Source organism: Hemiscyllium ocellatum, unplaced genomic scaffold, assembly GCF_020745735.1.
Source record: "Hemiscyllium ocellatum isolate sHemOce1 unplaced genomic scaffold, sHemOce1.pat.X.cur. scaffold_356_pat_ctg1, whole genome shotgun sequence".
NCBI lineage: Eukaryota > Metazoa > Chordata > Chondrichthyes > Orectolobiformes > Hemiscylliidae > Hemiscyllium > Hemiscyllium ocellatum.
Genome location: NW_026868476.1, coordinates 292,301 through 299,234, shown reverse-complemented (window position 1 = coordinate 299,234; position 6,934 = coordinate 292,301). Strand labels below are relative to the sequence as shown.

The following is a 6,934-nucleotide window of genomic DNA, read 5'->3' as shown; positions in this document are numbered from 1 at the left end:
AAAAGGCCAGGATTGTCTGTTGTTTATTTAATGCAAGAAACAGAATCTGCATTATTGCATATTTTCAAGTTGTAAAAATGTAATTAGTAAAGTGCTGGAATGGTGAGTCATAGGGTTTCAACGATTTATATCTGCCTTAATGACTTGATGCAATTGGCAGAATGAAATGTGCCCAGTTTTACTGACGATACACAATAGGGGGGAAGACATTTTGCAATGAGGACAGTGGAATCTGGAAATGGTTAGTGACAGGTTGAGTGGGTGGGCAAGCAATAAGTGCACGGAGGTGGTTGTAAAGTTGATAGTTTGCAGGGGAGGGTGATGCACATGGGTTGGAAGGAAATGGGACGGATGGGATCGGTCAGAAGGTCGGTGCTGGGCTGGAAGTTTTGAAGTGAGGTCAGGTGGAGGGAGGGGAAATGTGGAAACTGGTGAAATCCTAATTGATGCCATGGGTTTCGAGCTCCCGATGTGGAGATTTTGCTTTAGAACATAGAACAATGAAACAATACAATGCAGCACAGGCTCTTTGGCTTTCGATGTTGCGCCGACCTGTGAACTAATCTGAACTCATCCCCCAATATTATCCCAGCATCATCCATGTGTTTATCCAAGGATTGTTTTAATCTCCATAATTTAGCTGAGTTAACGGCATTAACAGGCAGGGCATTCAACACCGTTAGTACTCACTGAGCAAAGTACCTGCCTCTGACATCCGGCTTAAACCTATAAAACCTCAATTTGTAGTTATGACCACTCGTACAACTTCCTCAGAAAAATGCTTCCACAGTCTACCCTATCTAATCCTCTTATAACTCCCTGGACTAGTTTTGATCGCTGAGCTGTAGATTTGATTCAAAACAACAGCGCAGCGAGCAGACCTGCACCCTAAACCTCAACCTGAGCTGCACATCTTCATAAACCTTGCAACTCTGTATCAAATCCGCTCTCAGACTTCTTTTCAATGAAAATAGATCCAAGTCTCTCAGATTTTCCTGATAAGACTATTCATCTAGAACAGACAATATCTTGTTAAATCTCATCAGCAACTTTTCCAATGCTTCCACATTCTTCCTGGAATGGGGCGACCAGGCAGTTCAAAATATTCTAAGTGGAGCCACACAAGTGTTTTGTATAATGCCCAGGAACTCAATCCTCTACCAATAAAACCGACGCTGACGTACTCATTCGCAGTAGCACAGTGGTTAGTTCAGCTGCATCGCTACCACAACCACCCAGGTTCAATTCTTCCTACAAGCAACTGTCTGTGTGGGTTTCTGCCTGTTACTCTGTTTTCCCCTCACAATCCAAAAAATGTGCAGGTTAGGTAAAGGGGTCAGTGTAGAAAAATGGGTCTAGGTGGGTCCCGCCTCGGAGGGTCAGTTTATACTTGCTGGGCCGCACGGCTTGTTTCCACACGGTAAGTAATCAAAAAAAAAGAAAACAACCTGGCTGGAAACGACGTACATGGACTCCAACGTTACTCTGCGCATCCACATTGCTAAGAATCTTTCCATTAACTCAGTATTCTGCCTTCCTGTTATTGTTCCCAAAGGGAATCACGTCACGTTTGGCTGCATTGAACTTTATTTGCCACCTCTAAGACCAATTTTGCAAATTATCCCAGCTCCCGTGCAACCTGCAACATTTTTCCACGCTACTCACTACTCCACCACCTTTACTGTTATCTGCAAGCTTACTAACCCATTCACCCTATGCCTGCGTCTTAGTCATTTATGAAAATGACAAACAACTTTGGTCCCAAAACAGATCTTTGTGCCACACCACTCGTTACCGGATTCCAGGGTAAATATTTTTCATTAGCCACCACTTGCTGCCTTCTCACAGAAAGCCAGTTTCTAATCCAAACTGCTAAATCATCGTCAATCCCATGGGTCTGCATTTTCTCCAACAGCCTGACATGTGGAATCTTATCAAAGGCTTTACAGACGTCATGTACACCACGTCAAGTCCCCTACCCTCATCCACATGCTTGGTCATCTTCTCGAAAAACTCACGAAACCATGTTGACCCTCTGAAATCAAGTTGTTGCTGGCTGAATGATTATACATCCTATCTCTCATACTCTGTTCCATATTCTATCCTACAAGAAAGGTAAGGCTCACTGGTCATGATTACTTGGGTCATCTGTATGACCCTTCTTCAACAAGGGAACAACTTTTGCTATCTCCAATCTTCGAATGTTATTCCTGTAGACAATATGGAAATAAAGATCAAAGGCAAAGGCTCTGCAATCTCTCCCTTGGCTTCCCAGGAAATCCTTGGATAGATCCCAGCTGACCGAGGGGGCATACTTATTTTCGCACTTTCCAGAATTGTTAACAAATCCTCCTTGTAAACCACATTTCCATCCAGTCTAGTAGCATGTATCTCAGATTCTCCTCTACACCGTTGTCTGAAACCAATATGAATACGAACGAAAAATGTTCGTTTGGAGCCTTCCTACCTCCTCTGACTCCACACACAATTCATCACTCCTATTTTTGACTAGTCCTCATCTTACTCTCGTCGTTCTTTGATTCCTCATATACATGTCTAAAGCCTTAGGGTTTTCTAAGATTCTATCCGCAAGCGACTTCTCATGTCCTCTCCTGTCTCTTCTGGACTCTCTGTACAACTCGTTGCTCACTAACTTGTAACTCTCAATCGCCCTAACTGAGCATTCAAGTCAAATCCTAACATAAACCTCCTACTTTCTCTTGACATGAGCTTTAAGTTCTTTAGTAAACCACGGCTGCTTCGCTCGACAACTTCCTTCATAACTGACAGGCACATATTCATCAAGTACATGCAATGTCAGTTCCTTTAATAAGCTCCACATTTCAATTGTGCTCATACCGTCCGTTTCTTTCCACATCTAGTGCAAACTAAATCTTGCCAAATGTCATCCTAATTGCCTTTCCCTCAGATATACATCTTTCCCTGCAGTACATAACTATCCCTTTCTATTGCTTAAGTAAACATACAGAACTGTGTTCACGATCACTGAATTGTTCACCTACCTTCACATCTAACACCGGGCCAATCCATTACCTAGTAACAAATCCAATGTGGCCTGTGACTGTTAATAAAAGGTCGTCTGGCCGCAGGTTATGGACTTGTGTTGAGGATGAGGCAGGATTTATCAAAGTTGGTAGGGACAAATAGTTTTTCTGTTCACCTCCCTCTGTTTCGCTCACTCGCAGGAGACTGCTATTATCATTTGGCGCAGCAATTCACAGATGATATCTTTGGTTGCTTCGAAACTTCTGAACACTGTGCAAGTGAGTAAAATAGCACACCAGAACCAGGCTCTAAACGGGAGCCAAGAAAGCATGCATTGTCAGAGGGCCAGAACGGCGCTTTCTCTTTCCAGTGCAAAAGGTGAGTGCTGAAAGGGCAGGCGCTTTTGGAGATTCAGTGCTGTGAGAGATGACGGTGTCAGAGCATCAGAACTGAGAATGCAGAAACTCTCAGATGGTTATTGCTGAAGGATCGGTTACTGTAATAGGATAAATTCTAAGGGAGTGGGCACATTCAGAGGGTTAGTGTTGAAGGAGCAGGCACTGTTGGTGGGGTCAGGACTGAGAGAGAGGGTACTGTCACAGGTCCAGTGCAGAGTAAGTGCCATCGGCGCCCGTTCAGTGTTGGGAGAGTGGGTGCTGTCGGAGGATCAGTGCTGAGGGATCATACTTAATTTATTTCAGGCTAACATTTCTAGAAACAAATAATATAGCAGCTGGACATGCAAACTGTCCATCAAAACATTCAATGGCAAGTCCGAACATAAATAAATTATCTAAAAACTCTCTCATATTTGAGGACATAGTGCCTGTTTTTGTCACACATACGCTGCCTGTCTGGTCACATACATCATCCCTGTTGTAGTCTCACACAACCTCCCCATGTTTTTCATACATCCTCCCACACTACATCTTACACACCCTCCATATCTTTGTCACACACACCGTCACTGCATGGGACAAACTCTAAGTCTGCCAGTACTGGAGTAGACTTCAGTTTACCCACCCCCAGTGATATGATTGTGTAAAAATGGTTAGAAGTTAGAGCGTGGTGCAAATTACGCCAATGTCGTGATTTCTCACCCGCCCACAACAGATGTATACCCTGTCGTGCTGTACTGCCCCACCTGAGCGAAAGGAACTTATCTACTTATCCGATTCATGCCCCTCATGATTGCGAAACCTCCATAAGATCAGCTCCCAGCCTCTGACGCGCCAGACAAAATAGTGAGAGAGCGTTCAGCCTGAAAACGTTGCACCTTTTCCATTTTCAAATGTAGGATGTAGCATGCTATCTGAAGCAGTCATCTTAGCAGCTGATCTGTCGCTGACAAACGCTGCAGGAAGGCGTGACAACTTGCTAATTATGCTGTCAAACGAAGATTGCATAAGCAACATGAGTCTTTGAGGAAAACGTGCAATTGAGTTCTGCGCTGTTGCTCACTCTAAAGCAACTGCGGCCTTCGGGAGCAGAAAGAATCCCACTGTTAGATTACAATTCAAATGCATTTAGCATTTAATTCGCAGCAGTTTATAAGCAGCACAAAACCCTGACTCCAAAGATATGTGAATTTACAGAAGCACAGTGAGCGATCGTCGAATGTACGTTTCTCCAGACGATATTTGTCAGCATGACAAGCTGCAGCTGAGCTGGTGGCATTGCCATTGAAATTGCAGGCGTCCGGACATTGTGCTTAATTTTGGATATCAGAGCAAATGGTTAGCTCGAGTGTACGCGTTCGGAAAAGTCAATGCTATTTTTTTGTTGAAAAGTTTTGCAACGAAAGGAAATACCTCAGACGAGCGGGCGATCGATATCAAATCAAAAAATGAATAGACGCCTTGATTGTGAGCACGGGCAATGTAGGCATTTGCTTTGGGAGTTCGGCTGCGTTGGTCGGTTAGCTCAGCTGGTTAGAGCGTGGTGCTAATAACGCCAAGGTCGTGAGTTCAATCCCCACACTGGCCAGGTGAAGTACTTGTGTCGTTAGTTACCCTGTGCCCAAGTTCGCAGCGGCTTTTAATTTCACCTCCTGCAAGAACTTGTCACATGATCGATTCAGATGTGTATTCATTCGAAAGCCAGTCATCGCTGTCTTGGAACAGCAACTCGTTGGTCCCACGCCGGATCTCAGCTTCGTTGCTGTATTTCCAAACAATGTGAACCATAAAATCACCAAACAGAAAGCCTCGCCAGCGCAATAAAACATTTGACAGGGATAGATGCACAACTCGATCGCCGTACCCATGATGACTCTTGGATGTTGTCTGCAGCAAATCAATCAGTCTCAACTGTCTTCACAAAGAAATGCAAAACATGAAATATATGCAGTATTAAGTCGACCTGGCACAGTCTCGGAGGAGAACCAGAGGTCAGGCTTCAATTGAAATCAAAGATTCGTTCATCTTATTTTCCTGGATCTCTGTTACTACTTTTCACGCGACTTCCAGAGGGAATTCATTCGCTTGTTCACCTCTTATGCATCGACACTGGAGTTATCATATCCCCAGCAATATCACAGAGCCATTTATGGAAGCGAATTACGGCAGATGCTGGAATCTGAAACCAAAAGAGAAAATGCTAGAAAATCTAAGCAGATCTGGCACCATCTGCAAGTAGAGAAAAGAGCTGACGTTTCGAGTATAACTGACCCTTTGTTAAAGATTAAAAAAGGGGAGAATTAGGGAGCTATTTACACCATGCTGAGAGAAGGTGAGTCAGGGCTCCAGATGCAAAGGTGATAATGACAGAGCACGGAGAGATTAAAGGGTGATTAGGAGCTGCGAATGACCAAGGCTGAAGCCAGTGCTATGTGGCAAAATATGTGGGGGATGTGTGAAGCAGACTAAATGGAAAACAGGGGAGAAGCGTAGCAAAGCGGGAAGAGGAGAGGAAAAATGTATTGACAGAGTGGAAAGCGACAGAAAGGGAGACAATCAAGAAATAAAAAGTACAGAACAATGAAAGAAACACAAATAAAAAAGGTAATTAAAATAATTGAAAATAAAATTATCTGAAGTTGTTTGAATTTAACAACTTCGACAATTTTCCTTCATTATTTTTTTCATTTTTTTTCTCATTTCACATGCAATATTTTAGAGCCAATAGATATGGACAGCACTGGAAACACAGTTTTTGATCGAACTCGTCCATTCCGAACAGATATCCTCAACTGATCCAGCCGCGATTGCATGCACTTGACCCATGTCTCTCTAAAGCCTTCCTATTCAAATACACGTCCAAATTCCTTAAAAGTATTGGAATTGTACCAGTCATCACCAGCTCGTCTGGCAACTTATTGCAGACACGCACTACCCTCTGCGTGAAGCCGTTGCTCCTCATTGCCTTTCGAATCTCACCCTCCCACACCAGATTTGCACCCTCTCGTTCTGCACTGCCCCACCAAATGAAGATTGCATTAGAAATATGTGATATTGAGCAAAACGTGCAAGTGTGTTCTGCGCTGTTGCTGACACCAAAGCAACTGCCTCGGTCGGGAGCAGAAAGAAACCATGGATATCCAGTTTGAGGTGGTTCATGTCTCAGCGGTAGTTGGAAATGAAGAAATTGTAGGCAGGTAATAGGACATCACGGGGTCTCCTGGTGGATGGAGTGCATTGGAGGTGGGCAATGGGATCCTCGGCGGTTGGCGAGTCTCTCCATTGTGAAAGTAAGCTCGTGGGCGTCAGAAGAAGTGTTCGATGTCACGGCGTGTATTTAATTCATTAACCCTTAGACAGAGGGTGATAAAGTTGAGGCCTTTCCTGAGGACTGGTCATTCATCCTCCTTCTGGTTGAGGTCAGAGAGAATCGTGAAAACTCGCCAAGACTGGGAGCTGGGATCTGGCGTGGTGTGGAGCTTGGGGAAGAGACCGAGCCTGTAACTGGAGTGAGTGTGGTGTTAGGGGGA

At 44.2% G+C, this 6,934-nt stretch overlaps 1 non-coding gene across 1 annotated transcript; it reads left to right on the top strand.

Annotated features, from left to right (window-relative positions):
* The first annotated feature begins 4,918 nt into the window (after positions 1 to 4,918).
* Positions 4,919 to 4,992, top strand: trnai-aau (transfer RNA isoleucine (anticodon AAU)). The gene has a single exon. It is a non-coding gene; the product is annotated as a tRNA-Ile (tRNA).
* Positions 4,993 to 6,934: the final 1,942 nt, after the last annotated feature.